Source organism: Macaca mulatta, chromosome 11 (genome assembly GCF_049350105.2).
Source record: "Macaca mulatta isolate MMU2019108-1 chromosome 11, T2T-MMU8v2.0, whole genome shotgun sequence".
NCBI classification, from domain to species: Eukaryota; Metazoa; Chordata; class Mammalia; order Primates; family Cercopithecidae; genus Macaca; species Macaca mulatta.
In genome coordinates, this window is record NC_133416.1 from 55,534,606 (window position 1) to 55,555,366 (window position 20,761).

General features: G+C 39.8%; 2 long non-coding RNA genes and 1 pseudogene across 2 annotated transcripts in view; all 3 read left to right on the forward strand.

Moving 5' to 3' along the window:
• The window catches only part of LOC114670838 (uncharacterized), a 52,529-nt gene extending 37,976 nt beyond the window's left edge, over positions 1-14,553 (forward strand). Inside the window, exon 3 of the long non-coding RNA XR_003720608.2 lies at positions 14,096-14,553. This is a non-coding gene — a long non-coding RNA (uncharacterized LOC114670838). The remainder of the gene's footprint in view (positions 1-14,095) is intronic.
• LOC114670839 (uncharacterized) lies at positions 81-3,191 on the forward strand. Its single transcript, XR_003720609.2, has 3 exons — positions 81-162; positions 696-777; positions 3,059-3,191. It is a non-coding gene; the product is annotated as an uncharacterized LOC114670839 (long non-coding RNA).
• A 4,586-nt stretch (positions 14,554-19,139) lies between the features above and the next one.
• Positions 19,140-20,537, forward strand: LOC708442 (elongation factor 1-gamma pseudogene; annotated as a pseudogene).
• Positions 20,538-20,761: the final 224 nt, after the last annotated feature.

The window sequence follows — 20,761 nt, forward strand, 5'->3', positions numbered from 1 at the left end:
TTAGCTTTACGAGTTTGTACAATTTCATGTCCTGATTTTAAATTTATTTATTAATTTAATTTTTTTTACTTTTGTTTTAGGTTTGGGAGTACATGTGAAGGTTTGTTACGTAGGTGAATTTGTGTCACGCGGGTTTGTTGTACAGATTATTTCATTATCCAGGTATTAAGCCCAGTACCCAATAGTTATCTTTTCTGTTCTGCGTGACTGAAACTGTATACCCATGAACAGCAACTACCATTTCCATTCTATGTTCTGCTTCTATCATGTTGCCTATTTTAGATACATTGTTTTTGGTTTTGGGGTTTTTTTTTTTGAGACTGAGTCTCTCTCTGTCTCCCAGGCTGGAGTGCAGTGGCACAATCTCGGCTCACTGCAGCCTCTGCCTCCCAGGTTCAAGCGATTCTCCTGCCTCAGCCTCCAGAGTAGCTGGGATTACAGGTGTGCACCACCATGCCCAGCTAATTTTTGTACTGTTAGTAGGGATTGGGTTTCATAATGTTGGCCAGGGTGGTCTTGAACTCCTGACCTCATGAGCTGCACTCCTCGGCCTCCCAAAGTGTTGTGATTACAGGTGTGAGCCACTGTGCCCAGCCCACATATACCTTTTAAAGAAAGTTTAGCACTTCAGGTTTGCAAAATTTCATGTCCTGATTTTAAATTTATTAATTTATTCTTTTTAACTTTTATTTTAGGTATGGGAGTACACGTGAAGGTTTTTTCCATAGGTGAATTTGTGTCACAAGGGTTTGTTGTACAGATTATTTCATTACCCAGGTATTAAGCACAGTACCCAACAGTTATCTTTTCTGTTCTGCATGTCTGAAACTCTGTACCTGTTGAACAGTAACTACCATTTTCATTCTACATTCTGCTTCTATCAGTTTGCCTATTTTACATACATTGTATAATTGGAATCACACAGAATTTGTTTTTTTTGTGATTAACTTATTTTACTTAGCATAATATCCTCACGGTTCCTCCATGTTGTAGCACTTGACAGGATTTTCTTCTTTTTTAAGACTAAATAATACTACATTGTATGTATATACATTGCATTTTCTTTTCTTTCCTTTTCTTTTTCTTATTTATTTATTTAGAGACAGAGTCTCACTCTGTCACCTACGCTGGAGTACAGTAGCATGATCATGGCTTACTGCTGCCTCAACCCCCTGGGCTTAAGTGATCCTTTTGTCTCAGCTTCCTGTGTAGCTGTGACTAAAGGTGCATGCCACCATGCCCAGCTAATTTTCTAGTTTTTCATTTTTGTAGAGCTGGGATCTCACTATGTTGCCCAAGCTGGTGTTGAACTCCTGGGCTCAAGTGATCCTCTCACCTCAACCTCCAGAAGTGCTTGGATTACAGGTGTGAGCCACCACAGCTGACCCAATACTACATTTTCTTTAGCCATTCATCTGTCAATGGACATTTAATATGTTCATTCTTTGTTTTCACTATTCCTTGACCATTTGCAGGCACATATGCCATTTGTTGCCTATGTTCAAAGTGAACAGCCTTCACTTCCTGTTTCTTGAGGCTATAGATGAGGGGGTTCAGCAAGGAGGTGATCACACCTCTATACAGTATGCAAGTATGAGATTGTGCATACTGTATAGAGACCGCTTGCTCCAGACCTGATCCTAAAGGTGGACTGATGTGCTTGAATAGAGCTGTCCCATAGAACAGAAGCACCATGGTGAGGTGGGAGGAGCAGGTTTTGCCTTGGCCCCAGAGAAAGAAATACCTAGAATGGCAAACATAATTTTTGAGTAAGCAAAGAGGATCAGAGGAAATGTCACAAGTCTCGAGAAATGCAATAGATCCAGCTAGCAGAATGGTGTTAGCATGGAATCAGTGCAGGACAGAGGGAAGCATGAAGGCCGTTCACAACTGAAGTGGAGAATGATATTGGGACCACAGAACTGCAAGTTTGGATACAAAGATTGTTCACTTGTGAGTTCAGAAACCCCATCTTGTTTGTTGCATTGACTGTTGCAGTGCAGAGACGTTGGTTCATGACCGTGGTAGAAAGCAGAGGGTGGCAGATGGCAGCATAGCAGGCATAGGTGATGGCAGAGAGCAAGCAGCCTGTGGTGCCCCAAGAAAAAATGAAAAAGAAACTCTGGGTGATACAGCCCCACACCAAGGTAGTTTTTTATGAAACAGGAAATTCTGCAGCATCTTGGGCAATGACTGAGGAGTAACATATTATCTAGGAAGAAAAAATTCCCAAGGAAGAATTACTTGGGGGTAGGGAGGCAAGAATCAGCATTGATTACCAACGGCATCATCAGATTCCCTATCAGGGTCGGAGATAAATCACCAGGAACAGCACAAAGAGTGGGGTCTGTATCTGGGGGCCACTGGACAGCCCCAGTTAATTCATCAATAATGCTTTTGATGATTTCTTAGAGATACTATCCCTAGAAAGAAATATTCACATTTCATCTGGGAGGACAATGATCTGAGTCCTTCTCAGTGATTTTAACCTATAAAGAATTCACCTTGGCAGAGCGCAGTGGCTCACACCTGTAATCCTACCACTTTGGGAGGCCGAGGTGGGCAGATCATGAGGTCAGGAGATCGAGACCATTCTGGCTAACACAGTGAAACCCCGTCTCTACTAAAAATACAAAAAAATTAGCCAGGCGTAGTGGCGGGCGGCTGTAGTCCCAGCTACTCGGGAGGCTGAGGCAGAAGAATGGCGTGAACCCTGGAGGCGGAGCTTGCAGTGAGCCGAGATTGCGCCACTGCACTCCAGCCTGGGCGACAGAGCGAGACTCCGTCTCAAAAAAAAGAATCACCTTTTAGCTTCAATCCGGATATTAAATCTGAGGACAAAGGAATATCAAATTACTCCATTAAATACTGCAGCTTTCCTTCTCTTGCCAAGCTCTCCTAAGCCCCATATCCAGCTCATCTTCTTTTCCCCCATAACACTTGATGCTTTCTAACAGATACTTGACTTAGTACATTAAATAATTATCTCTGCCTTCTAGAATTTATATTATACTATATTACACACAGGCAGGAAAATTTGTCTTTTTTTTTCCCCTAGGGAGTGTATGGCAAACGCACCTGATAGCAGTAACTTAAGCATACCCTGAGAATGACCCTGTACCGCAGACACACCTGAATGTGTGTTCCAAGCTAGGGAATCCGGAAGTGGCCAGCGCAGAGATTTGTTCCTTGTCCATGAGGAACAGGTGAGCCTCCGGCTCGTCCAGTAGAATGTGGGCCATACAGGGGATCAAGGTCTTTTGTTTCCGGTTAAGTGAAAGTTGCCAGATGGAGACTCTTTTGCGGTGGCGGCGCAGGGAGGTGGGGGAGTTGGGGCGGGGGTTGCTAAGTGACATTGCTATATAAACTACAGGCCTTTTGCAAGCAGTTGCAGTTCTTCTGCCCAGTCCGCCATTGCTGTATTGTACCTAAGATGGTTCTCCTGTCCAGCCTGCTGCCACTGGACAGTGCAGTTATCTAGCCCATCGCCACTGGACTCTCTCCCCTGTATGTAAGCCCCCAATAAAACTCCATGTCTCATTTGCTGGCTCTGAGTCTCTTCTTTGGCCTCTTGAACCAGGTGCCATCCCCACTGGAGTTGATAGGAGTTCAGCATAACACTGATGCACTCCCCAACGCCAATAATTGTCACTGTCTTAAAAAACTTTTGAGTAAGAGAAGATGATCAGGGAAGTGTCACAGTCCTAGAAACGCAGTAGACCCAATTAGAAGGCTCTCAGTATTTGCCGAATGAAAGAACGAATGCCTCCTCAGCTATAATGTCTTCCCCTAACCCTCATGCTACCAGCTCTCTGCTTAGAAGCAAGACACCTCGCCCAGTCTCTATCCTCTTGTACTCTTCCCCAGCCTTTCAGCTGGTAACATCCAAGATTAGGTGAGCCCTAGAGTTGAAATGAGTAGAAAGATGCCAAAGTGAGAGAAACTCTTTTGTGGGAGACCATTTTTCCGAACAATTGGAGCTTAAATTCTTAGCACGTTTCAACTAAAAGGAACATTCAGAGGCATGTTATCTGACCTCTGTATTTTCACATAATTACAATGTGGAACAGGGAAATGACATGACTTGCACAAGGTCACATAGCTAGATGGTTTCAGAGCCAAGACCAAGCAAGGTGTTCTGATTTCTCATCCAGTTCTCTTTTTGATGCGCCACACATGGGCAATAGATATTTGTGGATTTAAGCAGTTTTGCATTGAGCCGGGTGTAGACTGGGCAGGACAGGAGTGACCGCAATATTTCTTGGTCCTGTGAGTTTGCAACGTGCCTTAAGGTTCTACAGCAGCTACTATGGTGGTAAAGTGAGCACTAGACTCAGAGTTAGGAAGCCCTTGCTGATTACCTTGAAAAGTCTGTGAAAACTTTTCAAGACGTAACCTTCCCCAATGCAAAATGGGTATAAAATTGGAGCAAATGTGATTAAAATCTTCATAAGATATGACATACTTTTAACAAAAGTTTTGAAAAATATGTATAAGACTGAAATAGAATATGAGTAAAAGAAAAATTTGAGATCTTTTGGTGTCTAGATTGTGCACAACTTTCCCCATGAAATATTTCACCTGTACTGTAAAATTATGTTTTCAGTAAACGCATTTTTTTAGATAGGAAAAGTGCTTTCTGGCTCACAGTTCCTCTCAGCCGGACTTCCAAGCCTTTTTCATTATTTATTCTCTCCGGACAGTCACTCTCCTCTTTCTTGCCAAGACATGCTGACTCACCCTTGTATTTTATATTGTTATCCCATCAGAAAACAAACAAACAAACACTTTTTCTTTCCTTGCCTCCTTCAAACCTCATTTCCTTATTCTTATTGCTGTTCCCACCTACTTACATACTCATATGATAACTAGCATTTATTTTATGCATAATATATTTCAGACATCATAACAGAATGCTGTTGATCTCATTTAATTCTCACAAAAACTGATAATACAGATATTTCTGACCCCATTTCTGTGGGTCAGGAAGGTTAAGTGGCACACTCAGTCACACACCTTACAAAGTGGTGGAATTGCGACTCATGCCCAAGGCCCTTTGACTTCAAATCCTATGTTTTTACTGCTTTGCAATACTGCAAAAGTGTGCTTATGGGAAAATCTTTCTTGGTTTGGAGATTATGCATTTTCTTGAGGAGACTTGGGAGTCCAGGCAGGAATGTGAAGTGGCCCTGGGCATTTGAGCTATTGACCATGCCTGGAACTTCTTCCTCAAATTGTCCCAATGCTCACAAATATATGGGCATGAGGAGTCTGACCTCTTGGAAGAAAGATGGGGACTTCTGGGTCACGGAAAATTCCAGGAAGAGAAGACTAAGGTAAAGCCAGATGGAGGATTGAAGGCAATTCAGACTTAAAGAAGTAGAACTCTACAAGGATGGGGGAAATGGGGTGTCAGAGAGGGCACTTCCAGTTTTCCCTCACTTGTTTTCCTACCTGAAGCATCTGGTGGTGATGCATCAAGTAAGTAACACGGGAAGGACTAGGATTTATTCATACAAAGAACAGTCTTCTTCTTGTCCCTTTCCTAAAAATAGCAATAGCAAATTTAACTTTTCATTTTTGATCTTTCTCTTTATCATACTCTTTCTAATATAGCCACTGTGCTATATTAGAAACACATCTGGAGGCACAGCATTGACCTCAACTGAACTCTAGAAACCCCCAGGATCCCAGACTCTAGTGAACTTTCCAAGTGTGTTCCGTGGAGCACAAATATGCTGCCCGCGAGCTGCAGGGGCCGCTGCAAGCGCTGAGAGGCTGGTCCCGTGTGTCGGTCTCTGCCTACCCCACCTCATGTACTGTAATCACCATGGCTCTTCATTTATTTGTTTATGTATGTGACTTTTGCAGTGAGTTTTATTTTAATGAACAAATTATTTAGCTAATAAAGCAACTTTTAAAATGAGTCACTTAAGGAATCTTTGATCAGAAGTAAGGAGAAAGACTCTTTCTCTGGTCTCTATATTCACCACTCCACTCATCTTTCATCTCAAAGAAAGCTTTTTTATTTGTTTTTGTCCAGATCCTGATACGTGAAAAAACAGAATAGAAAACCCCAATGGGCAAGTGGATAGAGAGGTCAGACTTAGAGGACAGTCACTACCTGATTTTGTGACTTTGAGCAACAATCTTACCATCCTTGGTACAGTTTCTAATTATAATAAGAAGTTTATTTTAAAAAAGAAATTTATAACTAAGGCCCATTCAGATCCCCCCCAATTCGAGTAGGTCTGGCTCCCTTACCTCTTCAGTGAACAGGGCTGTCCCGGGTCCAGAATGCACACTGCATTTTGAGCTAGGCTGTCAGCTGCCTCCACAGTAGGGATGCAACGTGTGCAAGAAAACTCTCTCCAGCAGTAGTTGTCTTCCACAGAGGGCTCCAATTGCATTTCCCACAAAGCACGCTTAGCTCACAGTCAATGCTAGGTCTGAAGTCATGCTCAAACTCAGAGCAGTTCCCTTCAAGGTCACTTCTCGGTAGAGGCTAAGGTACTGTGACATCCAGTGGAGGTTTTCTTGAGTCTTTTGGTCCCAGCTAAGAGAATCTGGTACTTCTTATTTTACTCTTTTGTCTCCTTCAGTCCTGCGGAAAGCTCTTGACTACTTTGTGTGACCTGTCTCTATTTCTTCAATTTGTTGGTAATATTGCGCCAGGTGAGATGTTGAGTAAGTACCCAGAGATAGCACCATTCTTCTTGAGCATCTCCCGGAACCAACCGTGTTCTTTTTCTTCTCTTGTATCCACCTTTCCATCAAGACTTTCTACTCAGCTTATTTGTAGAAACGACTTATGTTTCTCCGTTTAAAAACAGAGCAGGAGCACTTAGTAACCCCCTTTCCTCCAGAAGAAGCCCTAAAAATATAATCAAGTTTGAAAACCTTCCATGAATAATACATTGACTTTAAAGGCCTCTACATATGAAAACACTAAGATTTAGATATTTCTGTTGAAGAGAAAGAGGAAAGTACAAGTTAGTGAAAATTTAACCTTCACCCATCTGTATTTTAATTCATTTCTGAGATTGTCCCAATCCTTCAGAAAATAGACATATGTAATATACCACATATTATGTAACATGCCCATAATCAAACACATTACTATCTATAGTGAAATGTCTGAGTACTTCTAAGTGGGATAAAAGGCTACAAATATCCTCATGTCAATTAACTTCCAATTTTCCTCCAAATTAGTTTCGGGAAAAAAAAGTTTGGTTTTTAGAGCGTTTTGGAGAGTTTAGAATTAGAGATGAGGATTTATAAACTTGTTCTAAATGCTTATATTAATGTTTTTTATTTCTATCTTTCTTATTGCACTTCTTGATCTGTCTGCTCTTGCAATAGCACTATTCTGTCTTTTTAAATTTTTTATTTTATTTTAAGTTCTCGGGTATATGTGCAAGATGTGCAGGTTTGTTTAATACGAAAACATGTGCCCATGGTGGTTTGCTGCACCTTCAACCCATTATCTAAGTATTAAGCCCAGCATGCATTAGCTGTTTTTCCTGATGCTCTCCCTCACCCTGCCACCCACATCCCCCACCCACCCCTGCTGACAGGCCCCAGCATGTGTTGTTCCCCTCCCTGTGTCCATGTTTTCTCACTATTCAACATGCATTGTTTGACTTTCTGTTCCTGCATTAGTTTGCTGAGGATAACGGCTTCCAGCTCCATCCATGTCCCTGCAAAGGACACGATGTCATTCCTTTTTATGGCTGCATAATATCCCATGGTGTATATGTACCACATTTCCTTCACCCAGAAGAAAATTCTTCATATCATTGATGGGCATTTGGGTTGATTCCATGTCTTTGCTATTGTGAATAGTGCTACAACAATCATACATATGCATGTATTTTTATAATAGAATGATTTATATTCTTTTGGGTATACACCCAGTGAGAGGATTGCTGGGTCAAATGGTATTTCCAGTTCTAGGTTTTTGAGGAATGGCCACACTGTCTTCCACAATGGTTTAACTAATTTACATTACCACCGACAGTGTAAAAGCGTTCTTATCTCTCCACAGCCTCGCCAGCATCAGTTGTTTTTTGACTTTGTAATACTTGCCATTCTGACTGGAATGAAATGATATGTCATTGTGGTTTTGATTTGCATTTCTCTAATTATCAGTGATGTTGAGCTTTTTTTCATATGTTTGTTGGCTGCATAAATGTCTTCTTTTGAGAAATGTCTGTTCATTTCTTTGCCCACTTTTTAATGGGATTTGTTTTTTCTTGTAAATTTGTTTAAGTTCCTTGTAGACTCTGGATACTAGACCTTTGTCAGATGGATATATTGCAAATTTTTTCTCTCATTCTGTAGGTTGTCTGTTTACTCTGATGATAGTTTCTTCTGCTGTGCAGAAACTCTTTAGTTTAATTAGACTCCATTTGTTGATTTTCACTTTTGCAATTGCTTTTGCCATTTTTGTCAAGTAATCTTTGCCCATGCCTATGTCCTGTATAGTATTGCCTAGATTTTCTTCTAGGGTTTTTATAGTTTGGGATTTTACATTTAACTCTTTAATCTATCTTGAGTTAATTTTTGTATATGGTGTAAGGAAGGGGTCCAGTTTCAATTTTCTGCATATGGCTAGCCAGTTCTCCCAGCACCATTTAAAGGATTTTCTTTCCCCATTGCTTGTTTTTGTCAGGTTTATTGAAGATGAGATGGTTGTAGAACTTATTTCTGAGTTCTCCATTCTGTTCCATTGGTCTATGTGTCTGTTTTTGTACCAGTACCATGCTGTTTTGGTTACTGTAACCTTGTAATGTAGTTTGAAGTCAGGTAGCATGATGCCTCCAGCTTCGTTCTTTTTGCTTAGGATTGTCTTGGCTATAAAGGCTCTTTTTTGGTCCCATGTGAATTTTAAAATAGTTTTTCCTAATTCTGTGAAGAATGTTAATGGTAGTTTAATGGGTATAGCATTGAATCTGTAAATTGCTTTGGGCAGTATGGCCATTTTCATGATGCTGATTCTTCCTATCCATGAGCATGGAATGCTTTTCCATTTGTTTGTGTCTTCTCTGATTTGGTTTGCAGTTCTCCTTGAAGAGGTCCTTCATTTCCCTTGTTAGCTGAATTTCTAGGTATTTTATTCTCTTTATAGCAATCATGAATGGGAGTTCATTCATGATTTGGCTCTCTGCTTGTCTGTTGTTGGTGTATAGGAATGCTTGTGACTTTTGCACACTGATTTTGTATCCTGAGACTGCAGACATTGCTTATCAGCTTAAGAAGCTTTTGGGCTAAGATGATGGGGCTCTCTAGATATAGGATCATGTCATCTGCAAACAAAGACAATTTGACTTCCTCTCTTCCTATCAGAGTATCCTTTATTCTTTCTCTTGCCTCTTTGCCCTGGCCAGAATTTCTAATACTATATTTAATAGGAGTGGTGAGGGAGGGCAAGCTTGTCTTGTACTAGTTTCAAAAAGAATGCTTCTAGCTTTTGCCTGTTCAGTATGATATTGGCTGTGGGTTTGTCATATATGACTCTTTTTATTTTGAGGTATGTTCCTTCAATGCCTTGTTTCAATTATTGAGAGTTTTTAACATGAAGAGATGTTGAATTTTATTGAAGGCCTTTTCTGCGTCTATTGAGATAGCAGTTTTGGTCTTTAGTTCTATTTACATCATGAATTATGTTTACTGATTTGCATATGTTTAACCAGCCTTGTATTCCTGGGATGAAGCTGACTTGATCATGGTAGGTAAGCTTTTTGAAATGCTCCTGAATTCAGTTTACCATATTTTATTGAGGATTTTTGCATTGATATTCATTAGGGATACTGACCTGAAGTTTCTTGTTGTTGTTGTTGCATCTCTGCCAGGTTTTGGTATCAGGATGATGCTCACCTCATAAAATAAGTTTGGGAGGAGTCCCTCCTTTTCAATTGTTTGGAATAGTTTCAGAAGAAATGGTACCAGCTCCTCTTTGTACCTCTGGTAGAATTCAGCTGTAAATCCTTCCGGCCCTCGGCTATTTTTTGTTTGGTAGGCTATTTATTACTGCCTGAATTTCAGAACTCATTATTGGTGTATTCAGGGATTCAACTTCTTCCTGGTTCAGTCTTGGGTGGGTGTATGTGTTCAGGAATTTATCCATTTCTTCTAGACTTTCTAGTTTATGTGCATAGAGGTGTTCATAGTATTCTCTGATACTTGTTTGTATTTCTTTGGGGTCAGTGGTGATAGCCCCTTTATCATTTTTTATTGTGTTTATTTGATTCTTCTCTCTTTTCTTCTTTATTAATCTAGCTAGTGGTACATCTGTTTTATTGATTTTTTCAAAAAAACAGCTCCTGGATTCATTGATTTTTTGAAGGGTTTTTTGTGTCTCTACGTCCTTTAGTTCCACTGTGATGCTGGCTATTTCTTGTCTCCTGCCAGCTTTGCTTTTCTCTTGGTTTGCTCTCGGTTCTATAGTTCTTTTAGTTGTGATGTTAGAATGTCAATTTGAGATATTTCTAGCTTTTTGATGTGGGCACATAGTGCCGTAACTTTTCCTCTTAACACTGCTTTAGCTGCATCCCAAGATTCTGGTACATTGTCTCTCATTGGTTTCAAAGAACTTCTTGATTTCTTCCTTAATTTCATTATTTACCCAGGAGTCATTTAGGAGCAGGTTGTTCAATTTCCATGTAGTTGTGTGGTTTTGAGTAAGTCTCTTAATCTTGAGTTCTAATTTGATTGCATTGTGGTATGAGACTGTCTGTTATAATTTCAGTTCTTTTGCATTTGCTGAGGAGTGGTTTACTTCCAATTACGTGATTGATTTTAGAGTAAGTGCCATGTGGTACTGAATAGAATGTATACTCTGTTGATTTTGTGTGGAGAGTTCTGTAGCTATCTGTCAGGTCCACTTTATCCTGAGCTGATTTCACATCCTGAATATCTTTGTTAATTTTTTGTCTCAGTGATCTGTCTAATATTGACAGTGGGGTGTTAAAGTCTCCCATTATTATTGTGTGAGAGTCCAAGTTTCTTTGTAGGTATCTAAGAACTTGTTTTATGAAACTGGGTGCTCCTATATTGAGTACATATATATTTAGGAGAGTTAGCTCTTCTTGTTGAATTGAACCCTTTACCATTATGTAATGCCCTTGTCCTTTTTGATCTTTGTTGGTTTACAGTCTGTTTCATCAGAAACTAGGATTGCAACCCCTGCTTTTTTCTACTTCCCATTTGCTTGGTAAATTTTCCTACATCCCTTGATTTTGAGCCTATGTATGTCTTTGCATACAAGAAGAGTCTTGAATACAGCACACCAAATGGGTCTTGTCTTTCTATCCAGCTTGCCATCCTGTGTCTTTTAATTGGGGCATTTAGCCCATTTACATTTAAGGTTAGTATTATTTTGTGTGAATTTGATCCTGTCATCATGATGCTGACTGGTTATTTTGCAGACTTGTTAATGTAGTTGCTTAATAGTATCTTTGGTCTGTGTACTTCAGTGGGTTTTTGTAGTGGCTGATAGCAGTTTTTCCTTTCCATATTTAGTGCTTCCTTCAGGAGCTCTTGCAAGGCAGACCTGGTGGTGACAAATTCTCTCAGCATTTACTTGTCTGAAAAGGATTTTATTCTTCCTTCACTTACGAAGCTTAGTTTGGCCAGATATGAAATTCTCTGTTGGACATTCTTCAAGAATTTTGATTATTGACCTCCAGTCTCTTCTGGCCTGTAGGGTTTGTCCTGAAAGGCCTGCTGTTAATCTGATAGACTTCCCTTTGTAGTTGATCTGGCCTTTCTCTCTGGCTGCTCTTAACATTTTTCTCTTAATTTTGACCTTGGAGAATCTGAAAATTATGTGTCTTGGGGGTGATCTTCTCATGGAGTGTCTTACTGGGGTTCTCTGGATTTCCTGAGTTTGAACATTGGCTTGTCTTGCTAGGTTGGGGAAGTTCTCCTGGATGATATAGTGAAGTGTGTTTTCCAACTTGGTTTCATTCTCCCTGTCTCTTTCAGGTACCCCAATCAGTCATGGGTTTGGTCTTTTTACATAATTCCATAATTCTCAGAGGTTTTGTTCATTTCTTTTCATTCTTTTTTTCTCTATTCTTGTCTGCCTGTCAGCAGGATAGTCTTCAGGCTGGGTGCACTGGCTTACGCCTGTAGTCCCAGCACTATGGGAGGCTGAGGCAGGAGGATCACCTGAGGTCAGGAGTTCAAGACCAGCCTGGCCAACAAGGCAAAACTCCATCTCTACTAAAAATATAAAAATTAGCCAGGTGTGGTGGCAGACACCTGTCATCCCGGCTACTCAGGAGGCTGAGGCAGGAGAATCGCTTGAACCCAGGAGGAGGAGGCTGCAGTGAGCTGAGATCGTGCCACTGCACTCCAGCCTGGGTGACAGAGCAAGACTCCGTCTCAAAAAAAAAAAAAGAAAAAGAAAGAAAGAAAAGAAAAAAAAGACAGTCTTCAAGCTCTAAGATCCTTTCCTCTACTTGGTCTATTCAGCTATTGAAATTGTGGGTGCATTGTGAAGTTCTCATGTCATATTTTTCAGCTGCATTAAGTCATTTATGTTCCTCTTTAAACTGGTTATTCTGGTTCACTGCTCCTTTAATGTTTTTTCATTGTTCTTAGCTTCGTTGCATTGGGTTAGAACATACTTCTTTAATTCAGCGAAGTTTGTTATTATCCACCTTCTGAAGCCTACTTCTGTCAATTCATCTATCTCAGTACATCTAAGCACTACATCATGTGCTCAGTATACCATTTTATTTTTTATTTTTTTGAGACAGAGTCTCACTCTGTTGCCCAGACTGGAGTGCAGAGGCGTCATCTTGGCTCCCTCAAACTCTGCCTCCATGGTTCAAGCAATTCTTCTGCCTCAGCCTCCTGATTATCTGGGACTACAGGCATGCACCACCATGCCTGGCTAATTTTTTTGTGTTTTTAGTAGACACAGGGTTTCACCATGTTGCCCAAGATGGTCTTGAACTCCTGACCTCAAGTGATCCACCCGCCTCAGCCTCCCAAAGTGCTAGGATTACAGGCGTGAGCCACCACACGTGGCCCAGTATACCATTTTAAAATCAGAAACTCTAAATGTATTTTTTCCAATAACTGCAGATGATCAGATGATAAAACAAATGCTTTGAGGGTGAGAGAGTGAGAGTGAGCAAGAGAGAAACAAAATAGTCATTAAAGACTTTGTAAAGTGTAGAAGTCCTAGGTATTAGTCCCAACTCTGCCACTTACTGGGTTAGTGTCCTTAGGCAAGTTAATGGTCTCTGCAACCCTTAGGTTTTTCATTTATATGAAGGGACTGCCTACCTTGCAAGATTGTTGTAATGAATAATTAAGATTATTTTAAAGTGTACAAAGCATATCTTAGCTATTGTGAATGATGCTGCAATGAACATAGGAGTGTTGATATCTCATATATATGTATGTGTGTATATATGTGTGTATGTATGTGTGTGTGTATATATATATATATATATAGATAGAGAGAGAGAGAGAGAGAGAGGTCTCACTCTGTTGCCCAGGCTGGTGTTGAATTCCTGGCTCAAGTGATCCTCTCACCTCAGCCTCCCAAAGTCCTGGGATTGCAGACATGAGCCATCAGCACCTGGCCAAGTGTGAATATCTCTTTGAGATCCTAATTTCATTTCATTTGGCTATATACCCAGAAGTGGGATTGCTGGGTCATATAGTAGTTCTTTTTCTAATCTTTTGAGGAACTTCCATACAGTTTTCCATAGTGGCTGTACCATTTTGCATTTTTAACAACAGTGTATGAGAGTTCCTTTTCTCCACATTCTCAGCAACTTATCTTTTTTTTTCTATAGTAGCTGTGAGATGATATCTCATTGTAGTTTTTATTTTCATTTCCCTGATAGTTAATGATGTTGAGAATCTTTCATGTACCTGGCCCATTTGCATGCCTTCTTTGTAGAAATGTATGTTCAACTGCTTTGCCCAGTTTATAATTGGGTTATTAGTTTCTTTGCTATTGAGTTGTAGGAATTCCTTATATATTTAGGAAATTAACCCTTTATTTGATATATAGCTTGCAAATATTATCTCCCATTGCATAGGTTCATTCTGTTGATTATTTTCTTAGCTGTACAGAAGCTTTGAGTGTCAATTGACTGATGAATGGATAAAGAAAATATGCATAGAATGGAATATTACTCAGCCCTAAAAAGAAGGAAATCTTACCATTTGTGTCAACATGGATGAACCTGGAGGACATTATACTAAATGAAATAAGCCAGTCACAGAAGGACAAATACTGCATGGTTCCGCTTATATGGGGTATCTGCAATAGTCAAACACATAGAAGCAGAGAATACAATAGTGGTTAACAGGGTGCCAGTGGGTGGGGGAAGTGGTGAGTTGTCGTTCAATGGGTATAAAGTTTTGGTTACGCTAGATGAGTAAACTCTAGATATCTGCTGTACGACATAGTACCTATAGGCAACAATATGATATCACATACTTCAACATTTGTTAAGAGGGTAGACCTCACATTAAGTGCTGTTACACACATACACAAACAAAAAATTTAAACAAAAGAGACATAAGGAAACTTTGTGAGGTGTCGGATATGTCTGTTACCTTGATTGTGTTGATAGTATCATGGGTGTTTGCATATGTCCAAACTCATCAAATTGTACACATTTGTATAAAGTGTTCTTTTTGTATCAATTATGTCTCAATAAATCTGTTAAAAAGATAATGTATATAGAACAGTGTGCTGGTTGATTATGTGATAAATGGTAACTCTTTTTTTTTTTTTTTTTGAGACGGAGTCTTGCTCTGTTACCCAGGCTGGAGTGCAGTGGTACAATCTCAGCTCACTGCAAACTCCACCTCCCAGGTTCATGCCATTCTCCTGCCTCAGCCTCCCAAGTAGCTGGGACTGCAGATGCCCGCCACTACGCACGGCTGATTCTGTGTATTTTTGGTAGAGATGGGGTTTCACTGTGGTCTCAATCTCCTGACCTCATGATCTGCCCGCCTCAGCCTCCCAAAGTGCTGGGATTACAGGTGTGAGCCGCCGCATCTGGCCAATAAATGGTAACTCTTATGTCTATTTTTATGGCAAAAAATAAAAGTAGAGAAAGGAAGCTTACAACAAAAAATTATTGAATAAAGCAACAGGAATAAAGTAAAGCATAATTTATGACCATAAATGTAAAAATCATGGTAGTATTAAATACAAAGTTTTAGGTTTCCTTATTAAAAGGCACAGTTTTAAGAAACTAATGATATGCCACTTGAAGATAATCTACATATAACAAAATAATAAAGATATGTTAAAACTAAAATGATGGACAAACATATATAAGGTGAAAGCATATAAAAAGAAAGAACAGATGGATATATTAACATCACAGCAAGTGAAATTTAAGAAGAAAACATTAAACCAAAAAGTAGTTCCATTTTATAATGAGGAGTGCTATCATCCACAATGAAGATGTATGCTATTTAGTATACATCTTCTATGCTATTTAGTACACTTTCAAAATGAATGACGCAAAAACATGAAAATACAAGGAAATATATCCAGAACCACAATTGTAGCAAACTTATACATACCGCTCTTTATCTTTGATAGATGGGTCAAAATCAACACTATTTAAGATTTAAGTGCATAGTGAGTAAGGTAACACAAACTTAATACCAAAACCTAAATACCACCGCTTTTAATTGTTTGTATATGTGTATATATATGAACACCTCCAAATGCAAATAAACTTAATGTAATGGTATGTAAAAAGAAGATACATAGGTCAGGCGCGGTGGCTCACACCTGTAATCCCGGCACTTTGGGAGGCTGAGGTGGGCAGATTACCTGAGGTCAGGAGTTGGAGATCAGCCTGGCCAACATGGTGAAACCCCGTCTCTACTAAAAATACAAAAATTAGCTGGGTGTGGTGGCAGGCGCCTGTAATCACAGCTACTTGGGAGGCTGAGGCAGCAGAATCGCTTGAACCTGGGAGGCGGAGGTTGCAGTAAGCTGAGATCATGCCATTGCACTCCAGCCTGAGGGACAAGAGTGAGACTTCATCTCAAAAATAAATAAATAAATAAAAGTGCATCCATGAGGGGTTTTCTCATAAATGTAATGATCATTTAATATTAAAAAAATTTATAACCGGGCTGGGCGCTGTAGCTCAAGCCTGTAATCCCATCACTTTGGGAGGCCAAGACGGGCGGATCACAAGGTCAGGAGATCGAGACTATCCTGGCTAACACGGTGAAACCCCATCTCTACTAAAAAGCAAAAAACTAGCCGGGCAAGGTGGCGGGCGCCTGTAGTCCCAGCTACTTGGGAGGCTGAGGCAGGAGAATGGCATAAACCCAGGAGGCAGAGCTTGCAGTGAGCTGAGATCCGGCCACTGTACTCCAGCCTGGGCGACAGAGAGAGACTCTGTCTCAAAAAAAAAAAAAATGTATAATGGTCCAATAAGAAGACATATATGATAATCTCAGTAAATGCTGAAAATCTACTTTACAAAAATCAATATCTATTTTGATAGTATCTCCTTAAATCTAAAAAATGGATATCTATAACATAATAAAAAATTGTCTATAAACTGATACCTAATATTATACCTAACAGTGAATTACCAGAAGCATTTTTATTAAAGTCAGGAACAAAACAAGGATGCCTATTCAAACTATCATTCTTTTGCTATGATTATGAAATGACTGGCTTATGTTAAAAATATTTTGTTCTATTCAGGCCCAAATAATTAATATATTAAGAAATTAGATGACAATATAGATTCCAGAGAAGTGGAACCTATATAAAAGAATCACATATTAGTTTTATAACTAAAACTACAATAACTCAAGAACTTAATGGGCTGGGCGTGGTGGCTTATGCGTGTATTCCAGCAGTTTGGGAGTCTGAGGTGGGAAGATCGCTTGAGGCCAGGAGTTCAAGGCCAGCCTGAACAACATAGTGACATCCTATCTCTCTCAAAAAAAGTTAACAATTGGCTGGATGTGATGTTACATGCCTGTAGTCCTAGCTGCTCAGGTGGCTCAGGCCGAAGGATTGCTCATGCCACTGAACTCCAGCCTGGGCAACAGAGTGAGACCCTGTCTCTCAAAGAAAACAATACAAAATAATGTAATGGATGTGTATAACAGCATATTAAACATAAAAGAAAGAAGTTCGATGAGGATGGGTTAGAAGAAAACATCCAGACTGAACTGAGGAAAACAGGATAGAAGATACAGAGAAGAATATAAAATATATGAGGGAATGGTGAGAACACATAATGTACAAATAATTGGAACCACAGAAGGAGAGGTAGGAGATAATTAGGCAGATGCAGTATTCCAAGATAATTCTCTCAAACTGACAAAAGGTACCATCAAGCTAAGATTCAGGAATAGCTCCAAGCTCCAAGTTCCAAACAGGATATATATAAAGAATCTCAAACCAAGATACATCATAGTGAAAGAGGTGACAAAGAAAAATAATAAAAGCAGCAAGAAAGAAAAGATGTATTACCTTTTAGGTAGCAGTAATATTGAAAGTAATACTATTCAGAGGAAAATAAGTCATGTATGAAAAAGACATTTGCACATGCATGTTTGTTTATAACAATACAATTCGCAATTGCAAAAATATGGAACCCGCCTAAATGTCTGTTAACCAACGAGTGGATAAAAAATGTGATATATATATATATATATATACACCATGGACTACTACTCAGCCATAAAAAGGAAAAAATAATGGCATTCACAGCAGCCTCGATGGAGCTGGAGACCATTATTCTAAGAGAAGTAACTCGGGAATGGAAAATCAAATATTGTATTTTCTCACTTACAAGTCAGAGCTAAACTATGAAGATACAAAAGCATAAGAATACTATAACGGATTTTGAGGACTTGAGAGGAAGGGTGGAAGGGGGGGTGAGACATAAAAGACTACATGCCAGGTACAGTGTACACTGCTCTGGTGATGGGTGCACCAAAATCTAGTAAACTACCACTAAAAAACTTATCCATGTAACCAAAAACCACCTGTTCCCCAAAATGATGGAAATAAAATTTTTTAAAAACCTCTAACTTCTCCATGAAAACAATGGAAGTTAAAAGAAAAGGTATGTGAGCTTCAAAAATTCAGGAAGAAAATAACTGGCAAGAATTCTATAGCCAGTAAAAATATTCTTTAAAAACAAAGGTTAAATCAAGACAACTTTTAGACTACAAATGAGAGAATTTATCATCAGCAGATTTCATGAGAGTCCTTCAGGAAAAAGGACAATGATTCAGTTTGGAAGAAGAAAAACAAGAAGGAATGAAGATCAATAAGAAAACTGTAAATTTGTGGGTAAATCCAAACTAATATTGACTGTTGTGATGGCTGATTTTATGTATCAACTTGGTGGGATGAGAGGATGCCCAGATAGCTGATAAAACATTATTTCTGGCTGTGTATATAAGGGTGTTTCTGGACGAGATTAGTATTGGAATTGGTAGACTGAGTAAAGACAACCATCCTCACCAATGTGGGTGAGCATCATCCAATCTGTTGAGGGCCTCAGTAGAACAAAAAGGTGGAGGAGGAACAAATTTGTTTCTGTTAGAACAGGGACATCTGTCTCTCCCGCCACTGGACCTCAGGGATTGTGGTTCTCAAGGCCTTTGGACTTGGATTGGAACTCATGATACCAACTCCCCTGGTTCTCAGGCCTTTGAACTTGAACTCAATTACATGACCAGCTTTCCTGATTCTCCAGCTTGTAGACAGCAGATTGTGGGGCTTCTTGGCTTTCCAGTAATAAATCACACACACACACACATTTGCACATATATAAGAATATAGATATATATCTATATATATCTATATAATACAGTTGTATTAGAATATATATCTATATATATAGATATATATATCTACGTAGATATAGATATAGATATATATCTACGTAGATTTATATATATATAAATATATATCTCTATATATATAGATATATATATCTACGTAGATATATATCTATATATAGATATATATTCTAATAGAACTGTATTAAACAAGAATAACATCTTGCATGTTTGATGTGTGTGTGTATGTATATATATATGTGTGTATATATATATTTTATATATATATATATATATTTTTTTTTTTAGCTTTTTCTTTGCGGAATCACCATGGCGGCTGGGACCCTGTATACCTATCCTGAAAACTGGAGGGCCTTCAAGGCTCTCATCCCTGCTCAGTACAGTGGGGCTCAGGTCCGTGTGCTCTCCGCACCACCCCACTTCCATTTTGGCCAAACCAACTGCACCCCTGAATTTCTCCGCAAATTTCCTGCCAGCAAGGTTCTGGGTAAGGATGGATTCTGTGTGTTTGAGAGCAGCGCCATTGCCCTACTATGTGAGCAATGAGGCGCTGCGGGGAAGTACTCCAGAGGCAGCAGCCCAGGTGGTGCAGTGGGTGAGCTTTGCTGATTCCGATATAGTGCCCCCAGCCAGTACCTGGGTATTCCCCACCTTGGGCATCCTGCACCACAACAAACAGGCCACTGAGAATGCAAAGGAGGAAGTGAGGCGAATTCTGGGGCTGCTGGATGCTCACTTGAAGACGAGGACTTTTCTGGTGGGCGAACGAGTGACATTGGCTGACATCACAGTTGTCTGCACCCTGTTGTGTCTCTATAAGCAGGTCCTAGAGCCTTCTTTCCGCCAGGCCTCTCCCAATACCAACCGCTGGTTCCTCACCTGTATTAATCTACCCCCCTTCCGGGCTGTCTTGGGGGAAGATGGCCCAGTTTGATGCTAAAAAGTTTGCAGAGACCCAGCCTAAAAAAGATACACCGCGGAAAAAGAAGGGTTCACAGGAAGAGAAGCAGAAGCCCCAGGCTGAGCGGAAGGAAGAGAAAAAGGCGGCTGCCCCTGCTCCTGAGGGGGAGATGGATGAATGTAAGCAGGCGCTGGCTGCTGAGCCCAAGCCCAAGGACCCCTTCGCTCACTTGCCCAAGAGTACCTTCGTGTTGGATGAATTTAAACGCAAGTACTCCAATGAGCACACACTCTCTGTGGCACTGCCATATTTCTGGGAGCACTTTGATAAGGACAGCTGGTCCCTGTGGTACTCAGAGTATCGCTTCCCTGAAGAACTCACTCATACCTTCATGAGCTGCAATCTCATCACTGGAATGTTCCAGCGACTGGACAAGCTCAGGAAGAATGCCTTCGCCAGTGTCATCCTCTTTGGAACCAACAATAGCAGCTCCATTTCTGGAGTCTGGGTCTTCCGAGGCCAGGACCTTGCCTTTCCACTGAGTCCAGATTGGCAGGTGGACTATGAGTCATACACATGGCGGAAACTGGATCCTGCAGCGAGGAGACCCAGACGCTGGTTCGAGAGTACTTTTCCTGGGAGGGGGCCTTCCAGCATGTAGGCAAAGTCTTCAATCAGGGCAAGATCTTCAAGTGAACATCTCTTGCCATCGCCTAGCTGCCTGCACCTGCCCTTCAGGGAGATGGGGGTCATTAAAGGAAACTGAACATTGAAAAAAAAAAAGAAATATATATATAGATTTTAAATACATATATTCTATATATAGAGAATTAAATATATTTTTAATATTTATTATTTTAAAATGCAATATTTTAATTTAAAAATACATTTAACTACTTAAATATATTATTAAAATATATGAAATTAATTATATATTCTCTATATATATTAAATACATAAATAGATATAGATATATAATTTAAATATATGCCAGCCATAACACAAAAGGCT